Here is a 16,795-nt window from a genome sequence, read left to right as displayed (position 1 = left end):
TTACTCACAATTATTTTTTGTTTCTCGACACTTTTTATCTTCAAGTCATGGGGACGGCCATGGGGACCAGGTTTGCGCCGAGCTACGCAAACCTATACATGGGGGAATTTGAGGATCACCATGTGTGGGGGAGCGAGTTCGGTGCGAACCTGGTCTTCTATGGCCGTTACATAGACTATCTATTTTTTATTTGGGATGGGGATTCACTTTCTGCTTCACGTTTTGTTTCTGCACTTAACCGTAATTCCTTCAATCTTACTTTTACTCATCAATACCACCCCACTCGGATAGATTTCCTCGATGTGACTCTAGAGGCAAGAGACTGCATTATATATACTTCCAATTTCATTAAAACAGTTGACGCTCAGTCATATTTACATTTTAAGAGTGCTCATCACTACCCTTGGAAAGCCAATATTCCCAAGGGCCAGTTGATGAGACTACGCAGGAACTGCTCATCTCTAGAGAACTTCTCTATTCAGGCGACAGATATGCTTTCCTCCTTTAGAAGGAGAGGCTATCCTGAATATATTCCTCAAAAAGCTTTACGAGAAGTTCAAAATATGGACAGAATATCTCTTTTTAAGACCAAGAAATTGGAAAGAAATACAGATCCTATTTCTAACAGAGATACTGCATTCATTTGTAAGTACAGCTCCTGCCATAAGCAAATTAGAGAAATTATATATAAGAATTATCGTATTCTTCAGCAAGATAATATTTAAAAAAATATTCTACCTCCCAGACCATCTATAATTTACAAGAAGAACAAATCTTTAAAATCAATTTTAGCACCCAGCTATCTTAAACCACATGTAAATACTGACAATACAATTACCAATTCTGAACAATGGTTACCCTATAGACCACCAGGTTTCCATCGTTGTGGGAAGACTAGATGTACTATGTGCTCTTATACTGATAAAAAGACAACTAGTATAACCTTTAAAGATTCAAAAGATCCGTACGTGATCACTAATTTCATGAATTGTGACTCGAGCTATGTAATTTATCTACTTACCTGTGGGTGTGGATTGCACTATGTGGGTCGTACCACGAGACCTCTAAAGAGACGATTTCTGGAGCATAGACGTAACATCACCAATAGAGTTACTACACATAGTTTATCCTCCCATTATTTGAAAGTACACAATAGTGATCCACAATGCCTTAAGATCATAGGACTTGACCATGTAGTACACACCCAGAGGGGTGGAGATAGATATAAGACTCTTTGTCGTCAGGAGGTCTTCTGGATGTTCAGATTAAATTCTTTACATCCAGAGGTCCTAAATAAGTCTATAGAGTTAAACACATTCATTTGATTGAGGTAGATAGATAAGGTCCCCATCATCTATCTTAACCGGAATATATGATGGATATATACATATTTTATTACCATGTTCAAACCTTTCTCCATCCTTATTTTTGGGAGATCTGCTAAGCCTTGCATTATACACCGTAGTTTAGTTATAGATGATTTGTAATATATTAAGAAATTATTAAATAATATACATTATGTACTAATAACTAATTAGAATTAAACTATGAGTGAATTCTAATAATAACAACTATTGGGGTTCTGTCGATATATCATTTGTTATACAATATGATGGATGTGTTCCATTTTTATGGTATATAGTTATTATTTTTTGTTATATATATGAATTTATTTAATAATCACAGAGAGTAGTCTTAGTGACAAATATAAAATATAGTTTATACTAATCCAATGTATTATGGTTGAAAACTAAGTATCAGATGAAATAAAATAATAGAATGGAATTTTTTATTCCAATTCTAACTCAATAGGGTCTAATATTATTATATGTCAAAATTCTCTTAATTTGTATGGTTGCGATATGATCAATGTTTTTTTACACAATAATGTATAATAAGGGATGAATGTTTGCTCTTTATATAGACTTATATGGCTGGTATTATCAGCATATGTAGGATACTGAATAATGATGAGAGCAATTCTAATTGATCTTCTCTATTAAATACTTAGATCACCTAGTGAATATTAGATGTATGTAGGAATAATGATCTATATATTCTACTTAACAGGGTGATTTGGGTGTTCTTTATAAACACCGATCTAATCAATATATTGACAATATGTATCCGAGCCGGCCTTATCACGTGGTGTATGTTTACATCACGTGACTCAGTGATGTACTCGTACAACAGTCTCCGTGCATTAACATGGAACACAGAGTGGTCCGGAGTTGAATCACGTGGTGTGTGTTTACATCACGTGATTCCATCATTACACCCTAAACACGGAGTGGTTCGGAGTTTAGTCACGTGATGTATGTTTACATCACGTGACCTAATCATCGCATCTTGGAATAGAAGCTAGAAACAAGCAATATGTGTCATACTGAATCACGTGATTTCTGTGGGTATCACGTGACCGGATGCCATGCTCCGTTTTCTGAGTGAAATCAGGTGATTGTTAATATTCAGACTTGATTTATTTTAAAGTTTTAAGTTATTTAGGGGATGTTATTATGTACTTATGTGTATTTAGATATATGAGAGACAATTTTGATTTTCTATACGGCTTGATTGATTAGTTATTGTTGTTAGTCACAGCTGATTATCATCAATGTGTGTACAGGGGTATATAAAGCCCCACATTGAAGCAGTGTGGATATTGCTACTGAGGAAGCTGTGGGACCTACCACAGCGAAACGCGTTTGGCACCCTACTATTATACAGCACTTGGATTTCTATGTGGACTTGTTTCCGGACCAGCACCTTTCATCACTTTCCAGTTTTTTTCTTCTTACGTCAACATGCCAGTGCAAGAATATCTGCATTACCTTCAGGCTGTGGACATTTAATGAAGTCTGGTAAATATAAAAGCTGGATATTATTCCGGATCCACACGTGTAGACCAGTGACTGCTGCTTTATTGTTTGCTATAGTGAATACCACCTCAAGCGAGACTATCTTTTGGAGATTAATTCTCATTATTACCTTTATATTTAAACAGTTTCACCCATCGATTCATATGGATATTTTTTTGGGATTTCTTCTGGATTATTATTAATTTTCTTCAATATATTTCCTGAATTCACCTGTTATTAATTTATTTATTCATTTATTCAATTAACATTCAGAATTTTTTATTATTTTTTATTTTTATTATTTTACAATATTCAATTGTTTTTTATTTATGTTGTTTCCATTGTGAAATGTAATACTTATGGAATGTACATTTTAACATACTTTATATTTTATACATTAAATTGAGATATTTTTCAATCAAGCCGTATAGACATAAGTTCTTAATTATTATGTACTGAGATCTTTTAGATCCTATTTATTCTTTCCTATTTGAAACCATACATCCTTCCTGATATATTTATTTTTTTGCATTAGCATATTATGAGACCTATGTTATAATATTAAGTTCCTAGCACTGTTCATATATATATTCCTTTGTTTTCTCTGTATAGTTAGGAGTTGACACCTCCACTGAACCAGCTGCTTGTTGATAGCGCCGTACTGATATTTTCTGTCTTCCATTTTAATCCATTATATTATTTGTGCTTGATGTGAATGACTAACCCCCTCCTCCCCCTTCCTTATGCACCTGTATTCCCCCCAAGATATTTCTGGTGCTTTTGTGCAGGTAGTGTGCACAGTACCTTGTGCCTTCATTTGCCCTTTATTTCTCTTTCATCCGATCTGAGGGACTCTGGACCATGTGTGCACTGATGCAGCCTAACACAAAGCTGTAGTCCGGTTACACGGGAAGCTGGGAACGATGATCTATGGACTTCTTTCAGGACTCCTAGCTCGCTTTGCTGCACCTCTTTGGGGTGTGGTTCCACGGGGCCCAGGGGTTCTGATTCGGAGTCGGAAGCTCTGCTGCTTTCTACATTGCCTTGGTAAGGTGCAGCAAAGCAAGCTAGGAGTCCTAAAAGAAGTCCATAGCTCATGGTTCCCAGCTTCCCGTGGAACCTGACTACAGCTTTGTGTTAGGCTGCATCAGTGCACACATGGTCCAGTGTCCCCCAGATGGATTCAGAGAAAAGGATTCACCATAAGTACAAAAATCCAATTTTTCCTGTATTTCTCTTTCAGCGAAGCTGGTGGGACACTGGAACATGGGGATTGCTGGTCGAGGCTGGCAATTTAAAATAACTTTCCAGATGTGTCCACATAAATCTATCCTCCATGCACAACAAATCGTGTTACACAGAACATGTGAGCACCATGCAACTTTTTCCCTGCCATATTTCCATGTCTATATCCTATGTGCGGCTGTGAAATGCTATGTTAGTGTCAGCGGCACACAGAATATAGGCATGTCGCATTTATTAATATTACAATCAGCATAAGCTGCCTGTGTGTCCTAATCTCACATTAAGACACATTTCTTCTTCGGGGTCCATGGGATCCACAGCCAATACGTTGGGGTATATGGTCCAGACACCAAACAGTTAAAACGAGCTGTCAGCTCCCAGGATGCACCGGGTCCTCCCCACATATACCCCGCCCCCGGCCATAGGTAGTCAGTTCTTCTGTTTGGTGTGGTTGACACCAAATGCAGTGGGACTGCAGGAGTCCCGCCGAAAAAAAAAAAAAAGAGGAGGAGAGTTCGGCTCTCCACCTGAGCTGGCGGCACGTGCTGACTGAAAGGAGAACCGAAAGCAGCTAAGCGTCCGCGGACGCCCATGTCGGGCTCCACCTACCCCCTCCGGCGCTGCAACACTGGTGTGAAGCCAGTGATTTCGGCAGGGGCGCAGGGTCCTTGACTGCAACCGGAACGGGATGCAGGTAAGGTGGTGTCGGCGGCCGCTGACGCCGGGTCCACGTGGCGGTCCGCCCTCCGGCAGTGGGGACTGGCCGCAGGCACGCTGCAGTGAGGAGCCAGGTAAACTGTCACCCGCACTAGACCACCGGGACGTGACGGATCCTGACAGCCGGGGACTAGTGGCGGTGTCCAGGTCAGTGTGACGGGTGGATCCATGCAGCATAGGGGAGGTTCGCTTTTCCCCGGCGTCCCCTCCCCCCAACTCTCACGCTCGCCCAGTCTAAAGGTTTCCGCGTCTGGGTTGCTCCTCCCAGCCTCCCTCTATTTGAGTCAGCCAGAAACCACTCTCAGGTGCTTTCAGTGGCTGTACACTCAGGAGCCTGGATCAGTCTCCCTGTATACTTCTCCCACGTTGACAGGTTTTACAGAGCTCTACCCTACTAAGCCTGGGGCTGTTCGTAGTGACAAGAGCTTAGATTGCATATGTTCACAAGGGTGTTTTATGCATTGCATGTGATTTGTATTCTGTGTGTGGCACTGCCTTTTATGTCTGAATAACTGAGAAAAAAAAGGGGGGGGGTTTTTTTTACTCCGCACAGCATATGCACATAAATATTCATACAAGATATAGTTGACCAAAATTGTAAGGAATAGCACAAGATATAATATCTCACCCGTAATAACTCATATTGGCGGTGCTCCCCAGAGCCAGATTATGCTTTAGATAAAAAGAAACAGAAAAAAGAAGGCTCTCTTTGTGGGGCACTCTTATGTTTAAACAAAATTATAAAATATAACTTTTATTTCTTCACCTATAAAATATGGTTCCTCAAGGTAACTGAAAGGGTAAGTTATAGTATAGGTAGGACTACTGACGATTAACAAACATGTGACAATAACCTACAACACAGATATAAATAAATATGAAGAGACTTATATATGACAGAAATCTTTACCAGTATCGGTTGAGAACAGGAGGTTCTCATGAAAGATAAATCTCCTTATTCTATAAAGGAATTATATTGCTCTTGCCTGTGACTTTGTTCATGCATTTCACTTAGCACCACCATGGTCTGGGTACTATGTCCACAATGTTAGAATCCAAGATGTATGTGGCAAGTCATACATAAATGTAAATAAACATCAGAAGTGGAATATTGAATTAATCACATGCTATATATCTAAACATATGTCAGTAATAGGATGTTATACTAGTCTCAAATCAAACATGGATGCAGATATCATACATATACACCTGGTTGGTATATATTATTATAATCATGACATACATAAAACACATATATTCAGAAAAAGAATTCGCGAAAATCATTTACAAGACAATTTGAGAACAGAAGTTCTCATGCAGGGTATACCTCCTAGTAGGAGTGAGCTTAGTACATATGGCCTGATATATACAAGTATATTGGCATCTCCAATAGTAATCCTAAGATGCAGCAGTGATGGATATACTGTATCTACTATATGGAAATATGAAAATATACTGATAGAGAAATATATAAATGCATAGGCATCAATGATAAAGTATTACATAGATCATAAGTCACACATGTGTACATATATGGCCATAGAAATACAGGTAAATGTCATGCACTATAATCTCTGTACATCCTAAAGGCAAATTTCTGTCATATACTACAATAATCCTTATGACAAAGTGTACCTTTAGCCAGTCCAATGTCTGGTAGTGCAGTGATATTCAGGGTGAAAAATATACATTTGCCAGTGACCTCACATTAATGTGGCTGATACCTAACAAAACATAACAGCTAATACATATATATTAAGTACTGGTCACTTAGAAACAGATCAATAAGATGCTCTTCGTCTCAGAGCGATTGCTCACTCAGGTAATGTAATAAGTTTATAAGTACATATGAAATCCCACACGGGGAAGATACATATTACCCTTGGTAAATAAGTAAGGAGGAAGTGGAGATCAGCGTGTGCACCCGCCGTTAGCTCTCCGTCAATCACCACTGCTCTGAATCAGGCCCATAGTACCCAGACCATGGTGGTGCTAAGTGAAATGCATGAACAAAGTCACAGGCAAGAGCAATATAATTCCTTTATAGAATAAGGAGATTTATCTTTCATGAGAACCTCCTGTTCTCAATCGATACTGGTAAAGATTTCTGTCATATATAAGTCTCTTCATATTTATTTTTATTTGTGTTGTAGGTTATTGTCACATGTTTGTTAATTGTCAGTAGTCCTACCTATACTATAACTTACCCTTTCAGTTACCTTGAGGAACCATATTTATAGGTGAAGAAATAAGTTATATTTTATCATTTTGTTTAAACGTAAGAGTGCCTCACAAAAAGAGCCTTCTTTTTTCTGTTTCTTTTTATCTAATGTCTGAATAACTGTCAGTTTATAACCTATCACTGTTGTTTTCTCCCTATAACCCTATGCTACAGTTGTGTGGGTAGTTGGGGTGAAACAAAATCACATGGTTACTCAGAACTTGACATAAGAGAGCGTTATTATGTCTAAGGAGTCTGAAAGACAGATGGCTGAAGCCCCTGTGCTGGTGTCTTATATGGCCTGCAAAGCAGGGTTATCCCCACAGGATTTCATACAAAATGGATTGTGTGATAACTGCTTTAGACAGTCACCGCATCAGTCAAGTTTACCAGCCTCTGGACCAGAACCCCCTTGGGCTTCTTTTTCCCAGATTATGGCACAAGTGGCGGAACGTTTGGCTGCCCCAGCACCCCCAGTATTGGGGTACCCGCAGCAGATGCAGCCCTCTATGGTTATGCCCTCTGTTTTCATCATGGATGGACATGTGTGCTGGTCGAGGAATGGCATAATCTTCAGCAGCTTTTCAGCAACCGCTACAAGCTGCTACATCTATGCAGCCATAGACCAGACGGCGTTTGGCCCCTCACACAGGCCAGGCCACAGAGAGGGGCGATGACTCTTGTACATCCGTGGAGGAGGAAGAGGTACATGATTCCTCACGGGCATCTATCTCCGGAGAAGATGAGGATAATTTTTCAGTGGCTGATGTCCCTTTTTTGATTAGGCCAGTCAAAACTGTTATTGAATATAGATGAGGGGGAGCCTCCGCAGAGAAAGGCGCCAGTATTTAAGCGCCAGAAGGTGGTCAAGGCGGAGTTCTCCAAATCAGAGCACTTGTCGGAGCTTATGGGGGAAACATGGAGTTGTCCGGGTAGGAAATTCTGTCCTTCTAAAAAGTTGGCAGCCTTCTACCCATTTCTGTCAGAAGAGTGTGCTAAGTGGGAAATCCCGCCGTCTGTAGATGCACATGTGGCACAGCTGGTAAAGAGTGCCACACTGCCCATACCATCTGCATCCTCTCTTAAAGATTCCACGGATAGGAGGCTTGAGGGTTGTCTTAAGGCAATTTTCTCGCTCTCGGTAGCGGCCACTCGTACAGCTATGGCTACGGCTTGGGTTTCCAAAGCCATTGAGGAATGGATGAAGGCACTGGCAGAATCTCTGCCAGAAGCATCCAAGGAACAGCTGGAGATTATTTCCTATGCCAAGGAAGCAGCATCTTATCTGGGAGATGCGGCATTAGATGCTGGTATACTATCTTCCAAAGCATCAGCGGTCTCGGTTGTGGGACGCAAAGCCCTGTGGTTAAGTGATTGGAAAGCGGATGCGGGGTCGAAAAAGGCCCTAGAATCCCTTCCGTATTCTCTTGGCACAGAATTAGACAAAATTGTGGGGGTACGCCCTGACATTCTGGAGAAGTCCTCCCCAGAGATTCTTTTGCATAAACCCAGTGGTGGGTTCTGTAAAGGCCTTGGCCCTTCAACAGGCTATACCCACCCTGCTGATGTCGGGAGTCATTATCCCGGTTCCAGAGAATCAATTACGGAAAGGATTTTATTCCTTATCTATTTATCTATTTTTGATTCAGAAGCCAAATGGGTCCTACCGGCCTATTCTATACTTAAAGGGGCTCTACACATTTATCCGAGCGCCCAGGTTTTGTATGGAAACACTGCGGTCGATTGTGTTGGCAATGGAACCAGGGGATTTTATGGTGTCCTTGGATATCCAGGATGCATATCTGCATTTACCAATCACCCTGCCCCACCAGCAATTTCTGCGGTTTGTGGTAGAGGGCGAGCACTTCCAGTTTCAAGCTCTGCCATTTGGCCTGTCAACAGCTCCTCGAGTGTTTACCAAGGTTATGGCGGTTATGATGGCATGTCTCAGGCGCCAGGGCGCCAGGATTCTGCCATACTTGGACGATCTCCTGTTACTGGGACAGTCTCCACAGGAGTTACGGAATCATTTGGGACTAACTGTGTCCTGTCTGCACAGTTATGGTTGGGTTATAAACTAGAAAAAGTCGTCGCTTCTCCCGGTGCAGCAGCTGATTCATTTGGGGGCACGCTTGGACTCCGTGATTCAGAGGATATATCTGCCGGAGGACAAGATTGCGGCCCTGCAGTTGCGGATACGCAGATTGCTTCACAACAGGCGGGTGTCTGTACAGTCAGCATTGCGGGTGCTGGGGTCGATGGTATCCACCATTGCAGCTTGATTCTCTTGCGCTGGAACAGGGAGTACCGCGCGATCAAGTCTCAGATACTTAATCTCTTACCGGAGGTTCGGTTATCCCTGTCATGGTGGTTGCAGACAAGCCATCACAACCAGGGTCGCCCATTTTGGGTGTCAGACTGGGTACTTCTCAAGACCGATGCCAGTCTTCACGGCTGGGGGGCAATGACTGGTCTACACACGTTTCAGGGGAAATGGACGAAGGCAGCAAGTAGTCTGTCCATAAATATCCTGGAACTAAGGGTGGTTTTCAGAGCTCTGCTTCAGGCTCAGGGAATATTAAAAGGCAGACCTGTTCAAATTTAATTCGACAATCGCACCGCGGTAGCCTACCTCAATCATCAGGGAGGCACACGGAGTCGGGCGGCCATGACAGGTATCAAGGATTCTGGTTTGGGCAGAGCATCACCTCCCGACAATATCAGCCGTGTTTATACCAGGGGTCCTAACTTGGGAATCGGACTATCTGAGTCGGCAGGAGGTAAATGCCGGAGAGTGGGCTTTGCATCCACAGGTATTTCAGAGCCTGGTGGACAGATGGGGTCTTCCAGAGATAGACCTCATGGCCTCAAGGAGAAACCACAGGGTACCCAGATACGGATCCAGGACCAGGGATCCAATGGCCGAGTGTGTGGACGCGCTAGCAGTAAGATGGCTTTACAGGCTAGCATATCTCTTTCCGCCATTTGCTCTTCTTCCCAGGGTCATCAGGAAGATCAAGCAGGAAGGCAGTACTGGGATACTAATAGCTCCGGCGTGGCCCAGACGCCATTGGTTCACCGATCTACAGTGTCTCTACATAGACACTCCATGGCTTCTTCCGATGAGGCGAGATCTGTCAATACAGGGTCCCTGCTTGTTTCTGGGTCTGCCTCATCGGTCTTTGACGGCATGGCTCTTGAGGCCTCCGTCTTGAGAAAAAAGGGATTTTCTGATTCTGTGATACACACAATGTTGAAGGCAAGAAAACCTGCTTCGGCCCGCATTTATTATAGAGTTTGGCACTTGTTTTTTCAGTGGTGTGAACTGAGAGAATATGACCCTGAGGTTTTTATTGTCTCTAGCGTGCTTTCCTTTCTTCAGACTGGGTTAGAAAAGGGGCTCCGCTTGGCCACCTTGAGGGTTCAGGTTTCTGCTATTTCGGTCTGGTTTCAGCAGAAAATCGCTCTACTGCCGGATGTGAGGACGTTTTTTCAAGGTGTTCTAAGAGTTCAGCCTCCCTTTGTTCCCCCGGTAGTCCCGTGGGATTTGACGTTGGTTCTCAGGGCTCTACAGGCTCCTCTATTTGAGCCCCTGAAATTAGTAGACCTCAGGTGGCTGACGATGAAGACTGTTTCTTCTCGCTATTGCATCTGCTCGCAGGGTCTCTGATTTGGCAGCGCTTTCCTTCCGCTCCCCCATTTTAATATGTCATCGGGATAGAGCGCTACTTTGTACTATGGCGGGATACCTTTTGAAAGTGGTATCTCGTTTCCATATGAATGAAGAGATTGTGGTCCCACCGTTTCAGGCTACAAGCCTCTCGGTAGGTGAGGCTTCCTTGGATGTCATAAGTGTGGCTGGCCAGCCAATAAGCAGACGCTGGCAAGATGGATTCGTTTGGCAATTTCTCAGGCATATACACACAGGCCAATCTGGTGGTGCCGGACTCAGTAACGGCACATTCCACACTGCGCTCCCTCACACTCAGTAATGCGGGGTTCTTGACGGTCTTTTTCCTACTGGTTTGTTATTTTGTTTTCTCCTTCATCCACCAGGGGACACTGGAGCCTCAGTACAATGGGGTATAGGAGTGTGTTAACCGGGAGCTGGCACCTTTAAATAAAAAACTACTGGTAGCTAGCTCTTCCCCCTCTATTCCCCCCCCAGGTCAGTCTAAAAAATGTGCCCTGGGAGCTGGACGTAAGCCTCCTTAGGGCTCCGGAAAAATACTCAAGCATTGAGGACAGACAGGCAGCCTACTGCTCCTGTCTGTCTGCAACGAGGGAGCTGCCGGGGAGATCCTCACCGCTGCTGCATGTGGTTTACGCTGAGGTCTCCTGCTACAGAGACCTCAGTCTCTAGGGTACCCAAATACGCGCTGCATGCAGTGCACGTCGCGGGACCCAGTAGCATATGCCCACCGCCGGCAGCACAGGCAGGGCTAAGGTTAGTGTTTCCTGGCTCCCTGGTTAGCAGAGGAGCCAGGACATGTATTTAGGCGGGCATTCATAAGTGCGCTCCGCTAGCGCTGAGAGCGCCATAGCGCAGGGGGGGGGGGCGCGGAGCCTAAGTTTCCCTTCTGCCCCTGCCTCCCAGCAGCCTCAGCGCTTCCAGAAGGACGCTGGTGGCCATTTTAAGCACAAGGCACACGCACTGCAGGGTGGAGAGAGAGCTGTGCAGGAGTCAGGCTAGTACTCTGTGTATTAGCAATTACATTTTCTATTCTTGTTATCAGCACTATTCGGTTAGCGCTGCAAGCATTATAGTTTATCTCCCTCTGTGCCCCTTTCAGGTCTCTGTGTGATGTGATTGAAAAATCTGTTATTGCATTACTGTCCTTTACTCTGTGTGTGCGGGTGTGGTGTCTGTAACAGACATGTCTACCAAGGGGTCTAAAGCAGCACAGAAGTGTTTTTCATGCAAGACTTGTGGTGAAAAATTCACACAGGGACAATCTAATGCTTCCTTACTGTGTGATAAATGTGTGTCTTTACCTCAGGATACTAATCTTGAAGTCCAGCCTAGGTGGTCTGAACAATTGACTGCAGTTATATCAAATCTGTCATCAGAGCTGGAATCAGCTCGTAAGGACAGGGAGAGGCTGAGACAAACAGCAGCTGAACCAGATTGGGTTTGCTCTCTGGCCAGATCTGTGGAGGGACTTACAAAAGTAATGTCCCAGGCCCCACCTGCTTCTTCTTCTCCTGCTCAAGTCCTTAGTAAGAGATTGATTCATAATCCCTTACACTGGGATGAGTCAGATGAGGAGTTGCAGGACACTGAAGAGGGTGAGGTTCAGGAAGAGGAAACTTACATTCCTGAAGACCCCGAACCTGCATCTCAAGGCGTAGATGCTTCAATTTCAGCAGTACGCCAGGTGTTGCATGTAGAGGATTTAGAGGTTACTGAAAAACCATCGATTTTTGGTAAAAGATTTAAACAGTCTGTTACCTTTCCGGCATCTGAAGAGCTGGATGAGATTCTTTTTTCCGCATGGAAACACCCAGACAAAAAATATCTGTCTTATTACCCTTTCCCACCTGACAGTAGGAGATTATGTGAAACTCCTCCAGCAGTGGACCCGTCAGTAACCCGTCTTTCCAAGAAAACGGTGCTTCCGATGCCTGGCGCAGTTTCCCTAAAGGAAACCTCGGATAGCAAGATGGAACACGCATTGAAATCCTTGTATACAGTTGCAGGAGTTTTGATGCGTCCAGCACTAGTCAGTTGTTGGGTGAATAAGGCCATTGAAGCCTGGGCGCTGCAGCTGGCTGAGGGGATTAAGACAGGTACGCAATCTGACGACTTAATTCAGTTAGCCGAACAGATCGCAGAGTCGGCTGCTTTCCTCGGAGAAGCGTCTAAGGACATTTGTAATCTATCCGCCAGATCTTCTACATTAGCTATATCTGCTAGAAGGGCTCTGTGGCTGCGTCAATGGCAGGCAGATGCAGAGTCCAAGAGAGCGGTAGAGGCCCTTCCCTTTACTGGGGAGGTACTTTTCGGATCGGAATTAGATAAGTGGATCTCACAAGCTACAGGTGGGAAATCCACTTACCTACCATCTGCAGCTCCTCCCCCTACTAGAAGATCTTTGGCAGGTCCCTCCTTTCGATCCTTTCGTGCCTCTGGAAGATTTAGGGGGCGTTCCAGAGGAGGTCCGGCCTTCTCCAGAGGTTCCAGAGGCCAAGGTAGAGCTTCAGCATCAGCAGCCTCCAATACTCAGCAGGACAAGGCAGCTGCGAAGCCTGCCGCATGACATCCTTCATTCTCATTTGGGGGATCCCAGAGTTGGGGGGCGCGCCTTTTACGTTTCAAGGACATTTGGATCCAGTCTTGCCAGGACGCCTGGGTCAGGGACATCATTATTCACGGCCTGAAATTGGATTTCAGGGCCCATCCTCCTTCTCGTTTTTTCAAAACCGGTTTACCTCTGGTTGCAGAAAAACAAGGAGAAATTCTAGGGGCAATACAAAAACTGTTATTGTCCCAGGTAATAGTGAATGTTCCGACCCATCAGAGAGGTCAAGGGTTTTATTCCAGCCTGTTTGTGGTGCCCAAGCCGGACGGCTCCATGAGACCCATACTCAATCTCAAGGATTTAAACCCTCATCTTCGAATTTTCAAATTCAAGATGGAATCTCTCCAATCCGTTATAGCGGGTCTCGACAGGAACGAGTTTCTGGTGTCCTTAGACATAAAGGACGCTTATCTCCACATCCCCATCTGGCCCCCCCATCAGGCCTTTCTTCGTTTTGCGGTGCTAGAGTCGCATTTTCAATTCCAGGCCCTACCTTTCGGACTTTCATCAGCTCCAAGTGTCTTCACAAAAGTTATGGCGGCAATGATGGCCCTACTGCATGGTCAGGGGGTCGTCATTGTTCCATACTTAGACGATCTATTGATAAAGGCCTCTTCGGAAGCTCGGCTGTTAAGGGACATTCGCTTAACTCAGAGCATCCTTCTACAACACGGTTGGATACTAAATTTCAAAAAGTCCTCCCTGATCCCCACATAGCGTTTACTATTCCTGGGAATGATATTGGACACAAAGAGTTTTTCTGCCTCAAGACAAGGCTGCCTCCATTCAGCATATGGTGCGCCTGGTCTTACAACATCGCCGAGTGTCTGTGCATCTCTGTATCCGCCTTCTGGGGAAGATGGTGGTGGCCTTCGAGGCGATTCAGTATGCACGATTTCATGCCCGTCCTTTTCAATTGGATCTCCTCTCCCAGTGGTCAGGATCCCACCTTTTTCTCCATCAGAGAGTTCTCCTGGCACCTCAGACTCGAACATCTCTCATTTGGTGGCTGAACCCTTCCCACCTGCTGGCGGGGAAAAGGTTTGCGGTGTGGGATTGGACCCTCCTCACCACGGACGCAAGTCTGAGGTGCTGGGGAGCAGTGACTCTTGGAAAGCATTTTCAGGGGAACTGGACGCAGCAGGAAGCCAGATTGCCCATAAATATCCTAGGGTTGAGAGCGGTATTTTCTGCTCTCCAGCTGGTGCATCCGCTACTGGAGGGGCAGGCAATCAGAGTCCAGTCGGACAACGCCACTACAGTGGCGTATATAAACAAGCAGGGCGGCACAAAAAGCAGAGCCGCAATGAGGGAGGTAACCAGGATTTTGCTTTGGGCAGAGGAATTCGCAGTAGCGATTTCTGCGATCTTCATCTCAGGAGTAGAAAACTGGGAGGCCGACTACCTCAGTTGGCAGGACGTTCATCCAGGGGAATGGTCACTCAATCCTCAGGTGTTCCAGCAACTAACTCTGAGGTGGGGCTGTCCTCAAGCCGACCTTATGGCGTCAAGGTTAAACCACCTACTACCAGTTTACTACTCCAGAACAAGGGATCCACGGGCAGCTGCAGTGGACGCACTGACGGCTCCTTGGAATTTTCATTACATTTACCTATTCCCTCGGTTTCCGCTCATTCCACGCCTGCTTCAAAGAATCAAGCGGGCAGGGATCATGGTGCTTCTGATAGCGCCAGATTGGCCCAGACGAGCGTGGTACTCCCAGATACAGAATCTGTTAATAGATGAGCCGTGGCCACTGCCTCTTCAGGGCGACCTCCTTCATCAGAGCCCATTTGTTTATCGCGACTTAAGGCGGCTTCGTTTGATGGCCTGGCTATTGAAAGGGCCGTCCTCAGAAAGAAGGGTATTCCGTCTAGTGTAATTCCCACAATGATTCGGGCTAGGAAAGAAGTCACTTCTCAACATTACTACCGCATATGGAAGACATATGTGGCTTGGTGTGAGAGACGTAATTCTCCTCCTTCAGTCTTTAAGGTATCACGTCTCCTTCTTTTTCTTCAGGCTGGTCTCACAGCAGGCCTTCGTCTGGGTTCATTAAAGGTACAGGTATCCACGTTGTCCATTTTCTTTCAAAGGAAATTGGCTTTGCTTCCGGATATACAGACTTTTCACCAGAGAGTTGTGAGGATTCAACCCCCCTTTGTACCTCCCACAGCACCATGGGATTTGGTGTTGGCCTTCCTCCAGTCTGATACTTTTGAGCCATTAGAGAGAGTGGAGATAAAGTACTTAACCTGGAAGGTGGTTCTGTTGTTGGCTCTCGCTTCGGCAAGGCATGTGTCAGAACTCAGTGCTTTATCCTGCCGCCCTCCTTATCTTATTTTCCATGAGGATAGGGCAGAGCTGCGTACTCAAAGGGCTTTTCTTCCCAAAGTGGTGACAGCTTTTCATATAAACCAGCCTATTGTGGTTCCGGTGTTTAAGGATGACTCTTCCAATTCAAAATCCTTGGATGTAGTCAGAGCACTCCGGATTTACGTTGACAGGACTGCCTCCCTCCGTAAATCGGATGCTTTGTTTATTCGGTTTGATGTGGCCCGTCCAGGTTGGCCGGCCTCCAAACAGACCATTTGTAGATGGATTCGCTTCATTATCAGGAAAGCATATGTGATGGCTTCCAAACAACCACTGGGTCCTATTACGGCGCATTCTACGCGCTCGGTAGGTCCTTCATGGGCGGCTGCTCGCGGGGTTTCCTTAAACCAGCTTTGTAGAGCAGCCACTTGGTCAGGCACGCATATCTTCCTACGATTCTATCGTTTTGATGCTTTTGCGGCCTCCGCTTCGGAGTTTGGCCGTGCGGTGTTGCAGGGCTCTCAGCGCTCTCCCACCTGGGATGTAAGCTCTGGGACGTCCCCATTGTACTGAGGCTCCAGTGTCCCCTGGTGGATGAAGGAGAAAATAGGATTTTGGTACTTACCGACAAATCCCTTTCTCCATTTCCACAGGGGACACTGGACACCCACCACTACGCTGTTCTGCCTGCATTGTTACTGTTTTTACAGGTTCAGACGCTAGTTTGCGTTTAATGTTGTCTGACTGGCCTGTTCTTGTTTTCATGTATATGTGTTTTTCTTATGTATATGTGAGTAATGTAGCTTTTCTGTCTCCTTCTCCTTACTTTCCAGCTCCCCTCGGGCACACTTGTTTTTAGACTGACCTGGGGGGGGTGGGGGTATAGAGGGAGAGGAGCTAGCTACCAGTAGTTTTTTATTTAAAGGTGCCAGCTCCCGGTTAACACACTCCTATACCCCATTGTACTGAGGCTCCAGTGTCCCCTGTGGAATCGGAGAAAGGGCTTTATCGGTAAGTACCAAAATCCTATTATAACAGTTTCACTGGGTTACTGCTGCTCGTTCTTGGACTCTCTTAAAGATGTACTGGCATTATGGGGTTGCGGGGGGAAGGAGCTCAGTTCTATAGCTACTATT

At 45.0% G+C, this 16,795-nt stretch overlaps 1 protein-coding gene across 6 annotated transcripts in view; it reads left to right on the top strand.

The window, feature by feature from the left end:
* Window positions 1-16,795, top strand: part of ZC3H7A (zinc finger CCCH-type containing 7A) — a 130,456-nt gene that overhangs the window by 69,780 nt on the left and 43,881 nt on the right. The window lies entirely within an intron of this gene.

Source organism: Taudactylus pleione, unplaced genomic scaffold (genome assembly GCF_031769625.1).
Source record: "Taudactylus pleione unplaced genomic scaffold, aTauple2 ptg000066l, whole genome shotgun sequence".
Lineage (NCBI taxonomy): Eukaryota > Metazoa > Chordata > Amphibia > Anura > Myobatrachidae > Taudactylus > Taudactylus pleione.
The sequence above is the reverse complement of the archived record's forward strand: the minus strand, read 5'-3'. Positions and strand labels throughout refer to the sequence as shown.